Raw genomic sequence first — 20460 nt, 5'->3', positions numbered from 1 at the left:
TGCATCTATAAGCCAAGGAACAATAAGGATTGCCAGGACCAACCAGAAGCTCCCCAGGAAGGATTCATCCTTGGAGAATTTGAAGGGAGCACGGCCCTGCTGACACTGTGATTTCCGTCTTCTGGCTTCCAAACTGTGAGAGAATAAATTTCTGTTGTTTAAAACCATCGAGTTTGTGGTAATTTGTCATTGCAGCCCTAGAAAACTCACACTCATAATGAGAGAAATGAAAATTAAAATTATACTGACATGCCATTTTTAACCTGCCACTTTAATAAAGATCAACAGTGTGATTGAGATGGGTGGGGGACTTTTTTTTCTTTTGTACTTTTTGAATTCTGGAAACTAAATTTAAATTAAAATTTAAAAAAGTGAATAGGGCAGCCCAGGTGGCTCAGCGTTTTAGCACGCCTGCAGCCCAGGGCCTGATCCTGGAGACCCGGGATTGAGTCCCAAGTCGGGCTCCCTGCATGGAGCCTGCTTCTCCCTCTGCCTGTGTCTCTTGTCTCTGCCTCTCTCTCTCTCTGTGTCTCTCATGAATAAATAAATGAATGAAATCTTAAAAAAAAAAGTGAATATATTGGGGTATCTGGGTGGCACAGTTTGTAGAGCATATGACTCCTGATCTGAGGGTTGTGAGTTCAAGCCCCACGTTGGACACAGAGCTTACAGAAAGAAAGAAAGAAAGAAAGAAAGAAAGAAAGAAAGAAAGAAGAATAAAAAAATAAAAAGTCGAGGCACCTGGGTGGCTCATTCCTTTAAGTACCTGACTCTTGATTTTGGCTCTGATCTTGGTCTCAGGGTCATGAGTTCAAGTCCCATGTTGAGTTACACACCCAGCATGGAGCCTACTTTAAAAAAATAATAAAAAAGAAAGAAAGAAAGAATCTAGGAAGTAAGTGGACAAATTCCTTTCACTAACCCATATTCTTTGCACAGCCGGTAAGCTAAGGTTGTGTTTTGTTTTGTTAAGGATTTTAATTATTTATTCATGAGAGACACATTTATTCATTAGAGACACTAAGAGAGAGGCAGAGACCTAGGCGAGGAAGAAGCAGGCTCCTCGCAGGGAGCCTGATGTGGGACTCAACCCCAGAGCAGGATCATGCCCTGAGCAGCAGGCAGATGCCCAACCGCTGAGCCACCCCGGCATCCCCAAGGATGTGTTTTTATTTTTAAATGGTTGGGGAAAAAAAATCAAAAGAATAATTTTGTTGACGCATGAAAATTATATACAATTCAAGTTTCAATGTCCACCAATAAAGTGAGTTGAAAATCTGCCACACTCATTCATTTGTGTTTTGGGCCTACCATGGCAGAGCTAAGACAATGAGGAAGAGGAACCACAAACCCTAAAATATTTATCTGACCCTTTATATAAACAGTTTTTAGATCCCTGTTCTAGATTATTATTATTATCTTTGAAAGATTTACTTAAAAGAGGGGGAGAGAGAACATGAGCAGGGGGAGGGGCAGAAAGAGAGAGGGAGAAGCAGAGTCTCCATTGAGCAGGGAACCCAACTTGGGGCTCAATCCTAGGATAATGGACCCTAGGATAATGACCTGAGCCGAAGCAGACCAACTGAGCCTCCCAGGCGCCTCCTTGTTCTAGATTAAAGAACAAAATAATCATTTGCATGCTTGCTTGTAGAGATAGAAGTGTCTATTTTAATATGGAATGGCCATCCCACAAGGACTTTTTTTTTAAGTAAACCCTACTCCCAACATGGGGCTTGAACTCATGACCTGGAGTTCAAGAGTTACATGCTCTACTGACTGAGCCAGCCAGATGCTTCCCCTCTCCCCATGAGAACTTTTTTTTTCTTTTTTTTCTTTTTTTAGGACTTTTAAAATGAAAAAGCTCATGAAAAACTCAAAAGTAAACTGGGAATTCTTCTTGCTTTTTCTTAAAGAACATTAGAAAAGCCAAGGCTTCTGTAAACTTAAATAAGACCTTTGCCCCACCTGTCTGGGTCTTTCTGCTCTCTAAGCCAGTGAGGCCATTGGAATGAGAACAGATCCCAACCCCCCTTTCCTTATCTTATTAAAAATTCAAAGTATCTGATGTTAACACAAAACCAAAATGACCTAGAACTACCTTTAACTTTTACTGAAACTAAATCAAGGCTTTATGTTTTTGTTGTCTTGATGGTGGGAAGAGCACTTTATCGCCAATAAAACAAGTATAAAAGAATACATGAAAAAAAAAAAAAAAGAATACATGATCCCTTGAAAGTTCAGTTCTTGGTTTATGAGAGAAAACAGACCTGTGTAAAAAGTCATAAAATGATAGTCAATAGCTGTATTTTTCAAACTTTTGGACAATGATCCACAGTAAACTATAAATTTTATTCTATGACCTGCATACATGTGTTTACACACATACTAAAATAAAAGCATTGGTTTTAACATATGTCATTTAGTGCATCCTGGTACTTTCTATGTTGTTCCATAATTTTCTTTATTATTTTTTTAAGATTTTATTTATTTATTCACAAGAGACAGAGAGAGAGGCGGAGACACAGGCAAAGGGAGAAGCAGGCTCCCTGTGGGGAGCCTGATGTGGACTCGATCCCAGGATCCCGGGATCAGGACCTGAGCTGAAGGCAGACCCTCAACCACTGAGCCACCCAGGTGCCCCATCATTTTCATTAACATTTTTTTTTTAATTTAAAGATTTTATTTGGGGATCCCTGGGTGGCTCAGTGGTTTAGCAGCTGCCTTCCGCCCAGGGCGTGATCCTGGAGTCCCGGGATTGAGTCCTGCATCAGGCTTCCTTGCATGGAGCCTGTTTCTCCCACTGCCTGTGTCTCTGCCTCTCTCTCTCTCTCTGTGTCCATCATGAATAAATAAATAAAATCTAAAAAAAAAAAAGATTTTATTTAAGTAATTTCTACATCCAACACGGGGCTCAAACTCACAATCCTGAGAGCGGGGAATCGCACGCTCCACTGACTGAGCCAGCCAGGTGCTCCACCCCCACCCCCGCATTATATTTCTTTCCATTTTGGTCTAGTCTAGTCTGCTTATAAATAAAATATTAGTCATAACCCAGAAATTGATTTTATAACCTACTAATGGATTGAAACCACAGGTTTGAAAAACACTGGTCTATGTTCTTTAAGATCATGGTCAAGAAGAATGGTCCCAGAAAATTGTTTAAATTAAACATGACACAAGTAAACAGTATGGCTATATAATCATTAAAATAAATATGGTGAAGGTCTATGTACTGATGCAGAAAGTTGTCCCCAAAATATATGTGCAAGTTTTAAAAATGACTTGGAAATAGCACAGCACAAGGCAGGGCCTATGGTTGCAGGTGAAAACGACCCCCCATTGTCCCACATTTTTTTTTTTTTTTTAGATTTTATTTTTAAGTAATCTCTAAGCCCAACTTGGGGCTTGAACTCACAAGCCTGAGATCAGGAGTCATGTACTCTGTGGACTGAGCCAGCCAGGTGCCCCCCTCACTTTCCCACAGCTTCAGCAAAAAGGAGATAGTTGGCCATGCTTGAGCCACAATTCCCTCTCCTGGAGTTGGTCTATAAGGATTCAAGGTAAGGGAAAAATGCTTTACACAGGAAAGATATGGGTAGTACTATCCAGAGAAGAGGGACACCAGGGCTCCCTAAGGCACAGTGGAGGGGCTCAGTCCGTAGAGCACGTGTCTCTTGATCTCAGGGGCGTGAGTTCAAGCCCTATATTGGATGTAGAGTTTGCTTAATAAACAAACTAACTAAATAAATAAATCACAGTAGAAATATGCACAATATGAGCTAACTGATGTTTAAGACGAACCAGGCAAAAATATCCAGAGGGATAAGTAAATACATCGTGATTTGTTTACAGCAGATCTCTGAAGGGCAGGGTTGACAGGAAAACGTCCATCTTTATTCCCTTCTGTGTCATTTGCACTTTTTACCATGAATGTCTGGCTTTTGGAGCCAAAATATTTTAAAAAGCAATACAAATATGACCATCTAAAGAAAAGAAGGTGAAATATCCAGAAAGGGCAAATGGACAAAGATAGAAAGTAGATTAGTGGTTGCCTGGGGCTGGGGGTGGGCATGGGGATTAAAGATAAACAGCAGAGAGGTTTTCCTGAAATGGTGAAAAAAATGGCATTTTATTGAAATATTGCTAAAAATCATCGAACTGTGCATTTCAAAGGGTGAATTTTATGATCTGTAAATTATACTGCAATAAAACTGCCTTTAAAAAAAAAAGGGAGGTACTTGGGTGACTCAGGGGTTGTGATCCCAGGATCCTGGGATCGAGTCCCGCATCGAGCTCTCCCTGCGAGGAACTTGTTTCTCCCACTGCCTATCTGTCTGCCTCTCTCTTTGTGTGTCTCATGAATAAATAAATAAAATATTTAAAAAGGGGGGGGCGATCCCTGGGTGGTGCAGCGGTTTAGCGCCTGCCTTTGGCCCAGGGCGCGATCCTGGAGACCCGGGATCGAATCCCACATCGGGCTCCCGGGCATGGAGCCTGCTTCTCCCTCTGCCTGTGTCTCTGCCTCTCTCTCTCTCTCTGTCTATCATGAATAAATAAATAAAACCTTTAAAAAAAATAAAAAATAAATAAAAAAGGGGGGGGGGATAAAAAAGGAGAGGAATCCAGCAGAAAGAAGAGGATGAAGACTCCGAGTCCAGACTACCCGTCTGCAGGATTAGGGATGCTGACTCCAATCTTCCAACTGCCCCCAAGCCCCATGATTTCTCAAAGATTACTGACAGCATTTTCTTGATCACATCTGCAAATTGTTCCAGTCCTTGGGAATGTAATTCATCAGGTTTTAAAGCTTTTGACAAGGTGACTAAGGTAATGAAGCCCAAGAGTTGAAGGTTTTCCAGGGGCCTTCGTGTGCGAGTCTCCTCTGACGACTTCTCCTTTAGTCTATGTTTACATTTTGTGATTTCTTAAAAGTGAGTTTCTAAGCAACAGAGGGAGCTGGGGTGGCTGTGGTGCCCCGCGAACCAGGACTTGGGGACCGCGCTGCTGGTGCTGTCCTGCCCTCATTTGGCGCTCCACAGCAGTAGATGTTCAGACTTTAGTCTACCTAGCAACCTTTCCTCTTTCTGGAAACTACGCTCCAAGTTTCCAGGGGGATTTCCCCTCCTCCTCTTGGCCTCTCTGGTTCCAGTGGGGCTGACCCCCATCCTTGGGCTCTAAGAATAAGCAAGTGACTCAGCTCTGCCTGGACACCAGCATTGGCTCATCTCAGGCTCTGGTGATGGGCTTAGAGATGGGCATGTGACCCAAAGACAGTCCAGTGAGAGTCAGTTCTGGGATGTTTACTAGAAATACCAGAAAAGAAGTGCTGGTGTTTGTTTTTTTTTTTCTTTACCATGATGTGACGGGATGTAGGGTTTTATCTGCTATGGGCCACCATATGGGGAAAGCCTATCAAAGAATGAAACTGTACAGCGTTGGTGGTATAGTGGTGAGCTGAGCTGCCTTCCAAGAATGAAGGCAGCACACAGGAAATGGACCAGGAGATGAACAAGGAGAGAGTCCTGACTCACTGACTGGATCCATTCATACCTGAAAGTGCTGCTACCCATGACCTTAGCAGTCAGGTGAGCCTGTGAATTCTCACAATTTGATTTGACTATCACTTGCTATTGAGAATCCTGCTTAATACAGTGTCCTTGGCTGGGCTGCTTCATCTGTTGTCTCACTTTCCTTATCTGAAAACCAAACCAAACCAAACCCAGAAACCAGGGACTTATAATGAGATGTGGAAAAAGGACGGATAATGAGATGTGGTGGGAATCAAAGGGAGCAATTTATTGAAAACCAACAGGGAAGGATATAAAGTTTATACAATTTATACTACTGCCAAGAGTGTTTGAGAACACCTACTCACTTCCCAACAGTTTTTTTCTTTTTTCTTTTCTTTTCTTTTCTTTTCTTTTCTTTTCTTTTCTTTTCTTTTCTTTTCTTTTCTTTTCTTTTCTTTCTTTTCTTTCGTATTAACAGAACTCCAAATATATTTTTTTAAGATTTTATTTATTTATTCATGAGACACACACACACACACACAGAGGCAAAGACATAGGCAGAGAGAAAAGCAGGGTCCGTATAGGAAGCCCGATGTGGGACTTGATCCCGGGACCCCAGGATCACCACCTAAGCCAAAGGCAGACGCTCAACCATTGAGCCACCCAGGTGCCCAGAATTCCAATTTTTATTCTAGTATACTGCCACTTGGAATAAAAGTAAATTTCCCAGCTTCCCTTGCAGTTAGGTCTCGTCACCTGACTAAGCTCCATCCAGTGAGATGTGACTGGAAGTGGTGGTGGGGTTTCCAGAAAGGAGAGGGTGTGCTCTTCCCTTTCTCTCCCTGCTTTCTGCAGCCTGGGATGGAGATAGGACAGATGTGCTCCAGCCAGTGCTGTGAGTTGTGGGACTCGAATGGAGAGCTAGATAAAGCAGGCAAATAGACACCAGGTCCCTGAGGAAAATGGACTCACCATACCGGCTCTCCCCAGCTGACCCACAGACTTCTTTTACATCATAAGAGAAATAAACTCCAGATCACTCGAGTCACCAATTTGTCACATGTCTTTTACTTACATCCAGACCTGAGTCTAATTGACAGTGCCATCTTCCCCACATCCTGAGCAATGCATCGTGTTATAATTATGTTTTCATTTTGAAAGTCTGATAGATGAAAAATGACACCACTTTATCGCTTCAAATTCATTTCTCCAAAGAGTTGATCTTATTTTTACATGTTTATGAGCCATTTGTTCCTTTTTTTTTGTCTGCGAACTGTCTATTCTCATTTACTTCTTGACTCCAGGCTCAGGCTGACTCTTCTCTTGTGGTTGGAAGATAAACTGCCAGCCGCTCCTGGCTTCTATCTCATGTCAGCAACCTCAGCAGAGAGATCACCATTTTCCTGGATGATCCAACATGAGTTTGGGGATTGTCAAGGGAACAAGAAGACAAGCACAGCCTGGAGAAAACATTTGCAAAAGACATACAGTAGTCCCTTGCCCATACGGGATACATTCCAAAACTGCCAGTGGATGCCTAAAACCACGAAGAGTACCGAACCCCATATATACACACCCTGTTTTCTTTCCAGATGTACATATGATAAAATTTAATTTATAAATAAGGCCCAGTAAGCTAGGGACAACAATAACTAATACTAATATAAGGCAATCGTAGCAACACACTCTAATAGAAGTTATGTGAATGTGATCTTCTCTCAAGATATCTTATTGGGGGATCCCTGGGGGGCTCAGCGGTTTAGCACCTGCCTTTGGCCCAGGGCGCGATCCTGGAGTCCCGGGATCGAGTCCTACATCTGGCTCCCGGTATGGAGCCTGCTTCTCCCTCCTCCTGTGTCTCTGCCTCTCTCTCTCTCTCTCTTTCTATCATAAATAAATAAATAAATCTTTTTAAAAAAGATATCTTATTGTCCTGTACTCATCCTTCTTGTGGTAATGTGAGATAATAAAATGTCTACATGCTGAGATGAAGTGAGGTGAATGCCATAGCCATTGTGATGCAACGTTAGGCTACTACTGACTTTCTAAGGATATATCAGAAGGAGGATCATCTGTTTCTGGACCAAAGTTGATCTTAGGTAACTGAAACCAGGAAAAGTTGAATTGGAGATAAAGGGTGAGTATCTAGTGAAATCTTATTATCCAATAATATACAAAGAACTCTTATACACTCAATAGTAAGAGAACTAACAAGCAGATTTCAAAAATAGGCAAAAGACCAGAACAGACACCTTCCCAAAGAATATACAGATGCCAAATAATTATATAAAATGATGCTTTATATCATATGTCATCGGGAAAATACAAACTAAATCTGTAAGTCACTAAGCAGCTACTAGAAGGGCTAAAATCAAAAACACTTACAACACCAAATGCTGGCAAGAAAGTGGAGCAATGGGAACCCTCATTCATTTCTGGCAGGAATGTAAAAATGTTATAACCCCTTTGGAAGACAGTTGGAAATTTCTCACAAAAGTAAGCATACTTGTGGGGTGCTGGGTGGCTCAGTTGGTTAAGTGTCTGACTCTTGGTCACTTGCTCAGGTCATGGGATCGAGCCCCATGTCAGGCTCTGCACTCAGCACAGAGTCTGCTTGGGATTCTCTCCCTCTCCAACTCCCTTTACCTCTCCCCCTACTCATGTGTGTGCTTGCTCTATGAAATGAATAAATAAAATCTTAAAAAAAACAAGCAAACAAACAAAACTAAGCATGCTCTTATCATACAATCCAACCATGTACTCCTTGGTTAAATTCAAATTAGTTGAAAATTTACATCTAGGGGCACCTGGGTGGCTCAGTGGTTGAGCATCTGCCTCTGGCTCAGGTTGTGATCCCAGGGTGCTGGGATCAAGTCCTGCATTGGGCTCCCCGCAGGGAGCCTGCTTCTCCCTCTGCCTCTCTCTCTGTGTCTCTCATGAATAAATAAATAAATCTTTAAAAAAGAAAAAATTGACATCTACACAAAACCCTGCACATGTATATTTATAGCAGATTTATTCCTAATGGTCAAAACTTGTAAGCAACCAAGGTTTCCTTCAGTAGGTGAATACACACAGTGGAATATTTAGAGCTAAAATGAAGTAACTTATCAAGCCAGGAAAAGACATGTAGGGATCTTAAATGCATATTGCTAAGTGAAAGAAGCCAATCTGAAAAGGCTGCTTGCTGCATAATTCCAACTATATGACATTCTGGAAAAGCTAAACCATTCTAGAGACAGTAAAAAGATCAGTAGTTGCCAGAGGTTGGGGGAAGGAGGGATGAATAGGTGGAGTACAAGGGATTTTCAGGGCAGTGAAACGATTCTGTATGATACTATAATGCTGGATCCGTGCCATTATATAGTTGTCTAAACCTAGAGAATCTATAACACCAAGAGTGAACTCTAACGCTAAATATGGAGTTTGGTTGATAATGATGTATCAGTGTGGGTTCACTGATCATACAAATGCACCATTCTGGTGATGGATGTTGATAGCAAGGAAAGTGTGTATAGAGGGGACGAGGGTTAATATGACAACTCTGTACTTTCCACTTAATTTTGAGTGGAATCTAAAACTGCTCTAGAGAAATAAGATTTATGGGCAGCCTGAGTGGCTCAGCGGTTTAAGCTCCTGCCTTCTGCCCAGGGTGTGATCCTGGAATCCCAGGATTGAGTCCCACGTCAGACTCCCTGCATGGAGCCTGCTCCTCCTCCCTCTGCCTGTGTCTCTGCCTCTCTCCGTGTGTGTGTGTGTGTGTGTGTGTGTGTGTGTCTGTGTCTATCATGAATAAATAAAATCTTTAAAAAAATAAATAAGATTTATAATAAACAAACAAACTGGATCAGACTGGGTCACATGTCTCTATCTGATCGACGGAATATGTTGCTGGATCAGGCCCAGGTACATACCCAGAGTTCCCTCTCTGGGGCCTGGAGTGGAAATCAGCCCTCCAAAGCACACGGAATGGGGGTGGGATGGGGTGTGGAGACAGAGAACATTTTAGAAAGAAAATAAGAAATAAGTGCTTGTTTCCTGAGAAGAGGAAAATGGATATTGGGAGGATAAATCAATAGACAAGGCAAAGGAGAGAATCAAATCTTATAATTAGGCAGAGCAGCAAGTCCAGAGGCCTGGAGGCGATAAAAGAGATGGAGCTTGTGGGCAGACCAAGTGACGCGTTCTCTTTTAGATGTCTAATTAACTCACATTCAAGTCAACAACTTTATTAATTTATGGGGCCCCAAATATGGGCCAGATCCTATGCTTGGGGCTAAAGAGACTTTTGTGAATAATAACTCAGTGGACAAGTCCATTAATTTTCAAAGGCTTACTTAATGTTTATTCAATGAACATTTAGAAGACTGGGTAAATTTCACCACTCCAAAATTAAATTACATATGGCCTAATTAGAATATCCATAATCCTTCTCGGTCACTGCTTTTTCAGAGAATTCCAGGATTCAGAAGAAGCCAGAGCAGTCACATGATTCACCATGACACCCCACCGCCTCAGGTGTCCTCCCAGGACACATGGGTAACTTTTGACCTTGACTAACTTATAGTGACCACTTAAAAGGAGGAAAGCACCCACCAAGAGTTGCCCATGGTTACTCTTGAATAGCTGGACCTCAAACCATGTGCGTCAGTCTGGAGATTTTGTAATTGTTCAAACGAGTGGGACAAGAACCATAAATTAATTTTTTTTAACATAGCCTTCAAAAAATGTTTTTTACATAGCCTTTTAAAGCCAACGAAACCAACTTTCCCCCCCACCCCAACTCTTTAATATAATGCATGAAACGAAATACAAACTTCTTTTATTCTGAATTTTAGTCTCTGGATACTTTGAAGTGGTTTTGTTAGTTTTTTTAGATTTTTCTGTGCTAATACTGAATTGCTCCATTGCTGTTTCTTTTTATCAAAAGGAGGTTTAAAAAAAAAACAAAACAAAAGGAGGTAATATCAATCTCTCTGCTCTCTCCAACCCACATTGTTCCTCTTTCTATACTAAAGAGATGTTTACCAGATTTAGATAAAGACATGCGACATCATGAACTCTTTTGGTTAACCTGCAGTTATTAGGCACTTAGTGTGTACTTGGCACCATGAGAAACATTAGACAAATGGACACTACAGGCTGCCCATTAAGGAATCGAGGTTCAGTCTGTGTGGATCTTAAGCTGGTTACTTAACATCTCTGAGCTTCTGTTTCCTGAACTATCAAATAAGGATGAAATATCCCTCTTGCACGGGTCTTATTTACTCATTTATTCAACCAATATAGTTCGAGTTTCTACTCAAAGAAAGTAGGGGCACAGAATAGCGCTGAGAGGGTTTTTGGTGGGGATGGAAGCCGGGTTGTCAGCAGGAAGCATCTGTATGTGAGCCTTTCTGGTGTAATACCTAAAAAGAGCTCAGAAGAAAACAACATGCATCTCCTAAAGCCGGTGTATTAGGTTGTCTATCACTGTGTAACAAATTGCTTCAAAAGTCAGCAGCTTAAAACGATAAACATTTATCTCACAGTTTGTGGGGCAGGGATCCGGGAGGGTTTGGCTGGGTGGTTCTCATCAGGGTCTCTCATCTTCCTGCAGCCGGGCTGTTGCTGGGGCTGCTGTCACCTGAAGGCTCACTTTGGGCTGGAAGATTTTTCTGAGCTTACTCATGTGGTTGTGGTAGGAAGTTGCCACATGGGCCTCTCTCTAGGGCTGCTCATGACATGGCAGCTGGCTTCCCCTCACCCCCCAAGCAAGTGATTTGAAAAAGAGAGAGAGAGGGAGAGCAGCTGTGACAGAAGCTTCAGTGTCTTTTATAACCTAATCTCAGAAGTGAGGGGGTAGCATCGCTTCTGGGGAATTCTGGTTCATCCAGACTGGCCTGGCGTGAGGAGGGGGTGGGGGCCGCACAGGGTGGGACAGCCAGGAGGCAAAGATTTGTTGGGTGCCATTTTGGAGTCTGGCTACCAAAGTACCCTTTCCTCATTACAAAAAAAAAAATTTTTTAAAAGATTTTATTTTATTTATTTATTCATGATAGTCACAGAGAGAGAGAGAGAGAGGCAGAGACACAAGCAGAGGGAGAAGCAGGCTCCATGCAGGGAGCTCGACATGGGATTTGATCCCGGGTCTCCAGGATCGTGCCCTGGGCCAAAGGCAGGCGCTAAACTGCTGCGCCACCCAGGGATCCCAAAAATTTTTTTAAAAATATTGTTTTTACTTATGAGAGACACAGAGACAAAGAGAGACACAGGCATAGGGAAAAGCAGGCTCCATGTGGGGAGCCTGATGATCCCAGGACCCCGAGATCATGCCTTGAGCTGAAGCCAGATGCTCAACCACTAAGCCACCCAGGTGCCCCTAAAAAAATATTGAGTAGGCTCCATGCTCAACATGGGGCTTAAACTCACAACCCTGAGAATGAGAGCTGCATGCTCTACCGACCCAGCCAGCCAGACACCCCTCTTTTCTCATTTTATTTTTTTAAAAGATTTTCTTTTTAAGTAATCTCTATACCCAACAGCCCAGGATCACACCCTGGGCTGAAGGCAGGTGCTAAACCGCTGAGCCACCGGGGCTGCCCACTACTCCTCTTTATACTTAATTTTGTACTCATAATTTTGTATTTTTTTTTTAAAGAAGCACCTACGTCTACCCCCAACCCCAATTGTATAAACTTCAGGTCCCAGGACGCCTGGGTCCACCCCCAGAAATGACAAGTCCTCCTTTCACCAGACATGGAGCTTCAGAGGTCTTGCACACAGGGTCAGAAGCAAGGACTCAGTGGAGGGAAATTGTTTGCTCAGCACCAAGCCTGCCTGGGGGAAGGTGTAGATTTCAGCTCCCCCCACCCCCCACATTCTTTTGGAAGCTTAAGCTGCAGGAATTAAACCGGAGGTTTTGATGAGTGGCAAAGAGATAAAGTCTTGTTTGCACATCGTAATGGTGTGTTTAAACATTTTGACAATGATCAGGTGAGCTCCTTCGCAAGTATTGACTCCGCTCTTCCGTAAGTGATCGCACCGGGCAGGAGGGCCCCTTGGCCACCTGACTGGGGCACTCACAAGTTAATTGACTTGCTTGGTTTCCTTTTGCTGAAGCCACACAAGTGAAGAAATGCAGGGTTTTTTTGTTTTGTTTTGTTTTGTTTTGTTTTGGTTTTTTGGTTGTTGTTCTTTGTTTTCTGTCTTAGTGCACCAAGAAAAACAAAGCTGGTTTTTAAACCCCGTTGCATCTCTTAACGTTTTGAGGCTCAAGCTGTGAATTAGCAAGAACAAACAAAACAAAGCATAAACAAAACAAAACAAAACAAAAAAACCCCCAACAACAACAAAACACCCCAAAGAAAAAAAAAAACAACTCTTTTGGTCCTTGCTTCAATCTGTGTGATCTGAGATAAATCAAGTCCCTCCCCTCTCCCAATGCCGTGTTGGGATTTGCTTAATAAAAGAAATTACCACCATTTATTGAATGCCTGTTTTCTGTCTACGGTATCTGCATATATTATCTCATTTGCTACTCAGCTAACAGGACCTGATGATCTTCATTTTGCAGATGAGGCTCAGAGAGGCTGTTATGATTTGCCTAAGGTCACACAGCACATAAATGATCCAATTGGGCTTAAATGAAAGTCTGTCTGGGGACACCTGGAGGGTTCAGTCTGAGGAGCACATAACTCTTGATCACTTGATCTCAGGGTTGTGAGCTTGAGCCCCACCTTGGGTGTAGTAGAGATTACTTTTTTTTTTTTTTTAAGATTTTATTTATTTATTTGAGAGAGAGAGAGAGAAAGAGAAAGAGAGCGAGAGAACAAGCAGGAGGAGGGAGGGGGGAGAAGCAGACTCCCCACTGAGCAGGGAGCCTGATCCCAGGACTCTGGGATCATGACCTGTGCTGAAGGCAGCCGCTTACCTGAGCCACCCACGTGCCCCTTACTTAATTAATTTTAAAAAAAGAAACCAAAATGAAGGTCTGCCTGGTTTAGGAGCGCATGTTCTTTTTACTATGTGGTTTTCACCTATCCCCAGATAAAGCCAGATATTTCCATTAGATGATTTTACAGCATCTGGTAGTTTATAGATTTTATAGCATCCAGTCTTTAGTACTTTCTAAATTTCATTCTTATAATAGTTACCTATTGTTGTGTAACAAACTACACCAAAACATAATTGCTTAAAGCTATCATCTAGGGACGCCTGGTTGGCTCAGTGGCATGATCCCGGGTCCTGGGATGGATCCCATGTTAGGCTCCCTGTGGGGAGTCTGCTTCTCCCTCTGCTTGTGTCTCTGCCTCTCTCTCTCTCTCTGCGTCTCTCAGGAATAAATAAACAAATTCTTAAAAACAAAACAAAACAAAACAAAACCCACAAAGCTATCATTTATTGGGGCATGGCTACCTCAGTTGGGGGAGCATGCAAGTCTTGATCTCAGGGTTATGAGTTTGAGCCCCAGGTTGGGTGTAAAGATTACTTAAAAATAAATTAAAAAAAAAGATTTTATTTATTTATTTGAGAGAAGAAAGGGAGAGCACAAGTAGTTGGGAGAGGCAACAGGAGAAGCAGACTCCCCACTGAGGAAGGAGCCAGATGCAGGGCTTGATTCCAAGACCTAGGGATCATGACCAGAGCTGAAGGCAGATGCCCAACTGCCTGAGCCACCCAGACAGCCCAAAAATAAAATCTTAAAAAAAAAACAATCTTCAGAAAATACAAACACTAAAAACAAAACAAAAGCTCATTTATTATGAGCCTTTTTTTTCTTTACATAAACTCTATCCCCTATTTGGAGCTTGAAATCACAACCCTCAGATCAAGTGTTGCATGCTCTACTGACTAAGCCATTCAGGAATCCCTCTTTCTTTTTTTAAAGATTTCATATTTATGAGAGACACAGAGAGAGGCAGAGAGAGAAGCAGGCTCCATCCAGGGAGCCCGATGCAGGAATTGATCCCAGGATTCCAGGATCACACCCTAGGCAGGCGCTAAACCGCTGAGCCACCCAGGGATCCCAAAATCCCTCTTTCTTATGTTTTTGAGTTGCTGTGGGGTCCTTCTGTGAGTTACACCTGAGTTTGCTCATGCAGCTGCATTCAGCTGGAGGGTCAGCTGGGACAGCCAGATGGCTGTGTCTCTCTCCTATGGTCTTTCTTTCAGGGCTTTTCTGGCATGGTAGACTCAGGGCAGAGTCCCAGGATAGTGAAAATGAAAGCTGCAAGGCCTTTCCAGATCTAGGCTCTAGAACTCAAGCAGAGTCTACCTGTGATACTGGTCAGAGCAAATTCCATTAAGCTTTGTATATATTTAAACCATGTTGGTCTTTTCACAGCTGTGTCCCCAGCACCAGAACAGAGCCTGGTACATAGACTATTGCAGACATAAATGAGATGATCACAGTGCATTTCTCTGCTAGCACAGTGTCTTATACATCGAAGTTCCCTAAATGAGCATTATTTCCCAGGGGAGATAAATAATACAGGTGATGCATTTTTTTTTGTTTGTTTGTTTATAGTACTCTCTGCACCCAAAGTGGGGCTTGAACTCACAAACCTGAGATTAGAAGTGGCCTGCTCCTCTGATTGAGCCAGCCAGGGACCCGTGGTTTTTTTGTTTGTTTTTGTTTGTTTGTTTGTTGGTTTAATGTAAACTCTATCCCCAATGTGGATCTCAAACTCATGACTCCAAGATCAAGAATCGCATGCTCGGGGATCCCTGGGTGGTTCAGTGGTTTAGCGCCTGCCTTCAGCCCAGGGTGTGATCCTAGAGTCCTGGGATCGAGTTCCGCATCGGGCTCCCTGCATGGAGCCTGCTTCTCCCTCTGCCTGTGTCTCTGCCTCTCTCCTTCTCTGTGCCTCTCATGAATAAATAAATAAAATCTTAAAAAAAAAAAAAAAAAAAAAGAATCGTATGCTCTTCTGACTGAGCCAGTCGGGTGTTCCTGGATGATCTGTTATTTCTAGGGATACCTCAGATTTCTACACAATGATCTTCATTGTTCTCTCCAACCTATCCCCAGTTCTCGGCTGATACCCAATAAATTGCCAGAGATGCATAAATTAATGGAGAGGCAGTAGAAGATAAGGATAAAACAGGTGGTCGTGGAGTTCAAGTCCTGGTCCAACCTCTCACTAGCTATGAGACCTCGGACGAGGCATTTAAACTCGGTGCTTTTGTTTCCTCTTTTGTAAAACAGGTATAATAATAGCACATATTTCTTGAGATCGATGAAAAGAATTAAATGAGTTAATACTTGTATAAAGTGTTAACAAGAGGAGTTGGTGTGCAGTTACTGGTAGATAAAAGTTTATTATAAGTTACCCGTAGGGCCCGACCTCGAGTTCGCAATGAGTCACTTTCTTAAGATCCAACATAGACTTTTGAGAGCTATTCTCTGTTTCACACAACAGTCTTCAGAGAATCAGGTAGCTGTTGAGATGAGCTCTGAACAAGAGAGAAAGCAATCTTGCCCAGTTCATGGTTGGGTAGCTTTAATTCACCAATTTCTAATTTCATAGACAGTGTTCAGATTTTTTTAAAAAAAGATTTTATTTATTTATTAATGAGAGAGAGAGAGAGAGAGAGAGGCACAGACACAGGCAGAGGGAGAAGCAGGCTCCATGCAAGAAGCCCACGTGGGACCCGATCCTGGGTTTCCAGGATCAGGCCCTGGGGCAAAGGGGGCGCTATACCACTGAGCCACCGGGGCTGCCCAGTGTTCAGATTTTTGACTGCGGTTTTCTATTGGTACAAACGAAGATGCCTTCGATGGAGGAGTCAACTTTACAGGCTTAAGTTGGAAAATTATATGATAGCATGGAGCTTTCCTTTATTGTATTATGATTATTTTATTGGTGAACATTTCTAACATATTCAAAAGGAGAGAAAAAGGTATAATCAACTCCTGTATCCATCATCTGGCAGTTTGAGAAAACCTCATCAAATATATTGTGTGGTCTGCCTATAAAATGGCATACTGAAAAATTTAGAAAGAAAAAGGTGTATTGTTCTGGAAAAGATGTCCAAAAATATGAAGTGAAAAAAAGTTGCAAAAAAAAACCAAACAAACCCAAAAACCCAAAACCCACCACAGGCTACACATTATGTCTCCATTTGGTATAAAGACAATGTATTTTACCAGCACATATTTGTAACGTTATTGTTTATTCTTAAAGAGCCTGGAAAAGCAGGAGGGAACAGCCCCTTCCCAGAAAGCCAAGCAAGCTTATTGCCACCCAAGCAAACACACACAGTCAGCAAAGGTAGAAAACAGGCTTTTTGTTTTTTGTTTTTTAAGATTTATTTTATTTATTCATGAGACACACACACACACACACACACACACACACACAGAGAGAGAGAGAGAAAGAGAGAGAGAGGCAGAGACACAGGCAGAGGGAGAAGCAGGCCCCATGCAAGGAGCCCGATGTGGGACTCCATCCCGGGACTCCAGGATCATACCCTGGGCCAAAGGTAGACGCTCAACCGCTGAGCCACCCAGGCATCCCAAAAAAAGGGTTTTCTTCACTGATTCATTTTGCAGTCTCTACCAGGCCTGCCAGGGGACGAGATCAGGAAGGCAGCTCCCTCCTCTCTGTGTCTCCCAGACTCCAGCTCAGACCTGGGGCCTTGCAATCTTGGGGTTCCCCGTTTGTGGTTCAAACCCATAATTCTCTTGACTGCATTTGGAACTGTCTTAACAAGAGGCTCCAGTCTTCTGAAGTTCTCAGAGTGGAATGTTTCTAAGACACACACCTCTTTCTCTTGTTAATCTGAGTGCCTCTCTGGGCCCTGCTTTCACCTTCATCATTCTGGTGGGAGGGAAAGAAGTATGACAAGCTGAGTGAAATCCCTCTTTGCCTCTTAGGGGCTTGGAGACACTGGATGCTAACATCTCTTGAGTGTCCACCTTGAGCCAGACACTCGGCTGAGTGTTTTATACTTAAACAAACAAACAAACAAACAAACAGGGACGTCTGGGTGGCTCAGTGGTTAAGTATCTGCCTTTGGCTCAGGGCATGATTCCAGGGTCCCAGGATCGAGTCCCGCATTGGGCTCCCTGTATGGAGACTGCTTCTCCCTCTGCCTATGTCTCTGCCTTTCTTTCTCTGTGACTCTCATGAATAAATAAATAAAATCTTAAAACAAACAAACAAAACCCCCAAACACAACTCCTTTGGTGTTTGTAACCACCCTAGGGGATGGGTCCTGTGACGGTGCCCCTCTTAGGGATGCAGAAGATACCACGAACCAGAGACGTGCCCAAGGTCACACTGCTAAGTGTGGGATGCTTCGAACCTCAATCTCTTAACCATTATAAACCAGCTGCCTCAACACAAAGATTGTTCTAGAAAGACAGCAGAAAAAGGACTCATAATGGTTTCCTCTGGGGATTGAGTCTGGGCTGGGTGGAAGGGTCAGGGAAAGGGTGGGAGGAGGCTTTTATTTCCCACCTGATACTGGGGCCAGGTAGGTGATTGAGCTCAGGTATGGCTAAGATCAGAGCACAGACTCAGAAGCCAAAAGTGACTGCCTGGCTCTGCAATTCAGGATTCTCCTTGCCCAATGCAGACAACGATGATCGTGATGCCTACTTCACAGGGTTGCTGTGAGAATTAAGTGAGTTAATATATCCCTACCACATTTCAAATGGTGTTTTGTCACACAGTAAAAACCATACAAAATTTAATTATTATTACTCTGAATATTATTGGCATTTTTTCATGAATATATATTACTTTTTAAATAATGAAAACAATAAATTAGGCCTTTTAAAAGGCCAACTACAGTTATAACTATAATTACCCAGTGACCCAGTAATTCCTCTTTTGGGTTAAGAAAAATGAGTGCACACAGCCACAGAAAGACTTGTTCAAGAATGTTCATAACAGGGCGCCTGGGTGGCTCAGTCGATTGTATGCCTTCAGCTCAGGTCATGATCTGAGCATTGGGCTCCCTGCTCGATGAGCAGCCTGCTTCTCCCTCTCCCTGTGCCTGACGCTCCCCTGCTTGTGTTCTCTGTCAAATAAATAAATGAAGTCTTTAAAACAAAATGTTCATAATCATTTTTTTCCCATAATAGTCCACACTGGAAACAAGCAAGTGTTCATCGACAAGAGGACAGATAAATAAAAGGTGGATGGCATAGTAAAAAAGTGGAGTGCTCAACAGTAAAAACAAACGAACTACCAAGGAGTCCCATAGCTGACATGACTGAATCTGGAAGATGGTATTTGAGTGAAAGAAACCAGACACAGAAGAGTTCATTCTGTATGGTTCCATTTCTATGACGTCTAAGACTGGGCAAAACTAAGGTAGGCAGAGGTCAGGATAGCGCTTTACGTGGGTTTGGGAAGGGGCAGAGGGAACCTTCTGGAAGATGGAAATACATTGTGCTCCAGAGAACAGGTGTCTGGAGACATTTCTGGTATGAGTGTGACTGGCATCTGGTGAGCGGAGGCCAGAGATGCTGCTAAACATCCCACAAGGCTCAGGACAGCCCCTGTGACAGAGTTATCTGTCTCCAAAGGTCAATAGTGCTGAGATGGAGAAGCGTTGGTATATGGTTTAAATTGCTTACACGTGGGACACCTGGGTGGCTCAGTGGTTGAGCGTCTGCCTTTGGCTCAGGGCATAATCCCAGAGTCCCAGGATCAAGTCCCACATCAGGCTTCCTGCATGGAGCCTGCTTCTCCTTCTGCCTAGGTCTCTGCCTCTCTCTGTCTCTCATGAATAAATTAATAAAATCTTAAAAAAAATTAAATTTCTTACACGTGATCAAGGAATGTCCGCATCCTTGTGAATATTTGCCATTATTAGAAGCCAAATCTGAGTGGCAGAGATGGCTAGTTACCCTGAGGATAGAATCCTCACTAGAGCAGCTGCCCAACTAGGGACATTTCCCAACCCCCTTTGTGTCTGAGTACAGCCATGTGATTTGTTCTTGCAAATAGAATGTGAGCAAAAACAATATGTGTTAGTTCAGGGTCAGGCAGTTGGGAAGCGTGTGTGCTTTGTCCACCCACTTTTCCCTGCCAGCGCCAGAACATGGACAATGCTGGAGAGCCATCGGTCAACTGGGAGACCAACGTGAACAGGAGAGAAACTTCTGTTATGCAACCCTGAGATGTTGGGGTTTATTTGTTACAGTGGCTAGTGTTACTGTAATAAAGTATTCAATAAAAAGTAGGCTCTGAAGGGCAGATCTTCCAAGCTGATCTATTAAGGAGTAGTGAATCTCACTTGTCCCTTCTCTGAGAGCAGGGGTCATATGCTACACGTTTTCTTAATCCTCCGTGATGCTAAGCACCACCTTCCTTCTTTCCATCCATCCTTCCTCCCTCCTCTGTTTCTTTCTTTCTTTCTTTCTTTCTTTTTTTTAAGATTTTATTTATCCATTCATGAGAGACACAGAGACAGAGGCAGAGACAGAAGCAGGCTCCATGCAGGGAGCTCGATGTGGGACTCGATCCCGAGACTCCAGGATCACGCCCTGAGCTGGAGGCAGGCTTCAAGCCGCTGAGCCACCCAGGGATCCCCATGTCTGTCGCTTTCTTTTTTATCCCCCCAAAGTCATATGGCTCCATGGATTGGAAGAGAACTTAAGTGTCCTTTTGTAATCTTTCCAAGGCGCTATATTGGATCACAAAACCACAATTCCTATGCTGTTTTCTTGTTGTTTGGGGGTAGGATACACCATACCTCATGCTCCAGAGTTGTGTTCTTTTTTTATATGAAAACTTTTACTTATTTGTTAAAAACTTTATTTATTCATGAGGGACACACACAGAGAGAGGCAGAGACACAGGCAAAGGGAGAAGCAGGCTCCATGCAGGGAGCCCGACGTGGGACTCGATCCCAGGTCTCCAGGATCACGCCCTGGGCTGAAGGCAATGCTAAACCACTGAGCCATCTGGGCTGCCCCAGAGTTGTGTTCTGATTGGCTTAAGTCAGTTGA

This window comes from Vulpes lagopus, chromosome 18 (assembly GCF_018345385.1).
Source record: "Vulpes lagopus strain Blue_001 chromosome 18, ASM1834538v1, whole genome shotgun sequence".
Lineage (NCBI taxonomy): Eukaryota > Metazoa > Chordata > Mammalia > Carnivora > Canidae > Vulpes > Vulpes lagopus.
Note: the sequence above shows the minus strand (reverse complement) of the source record.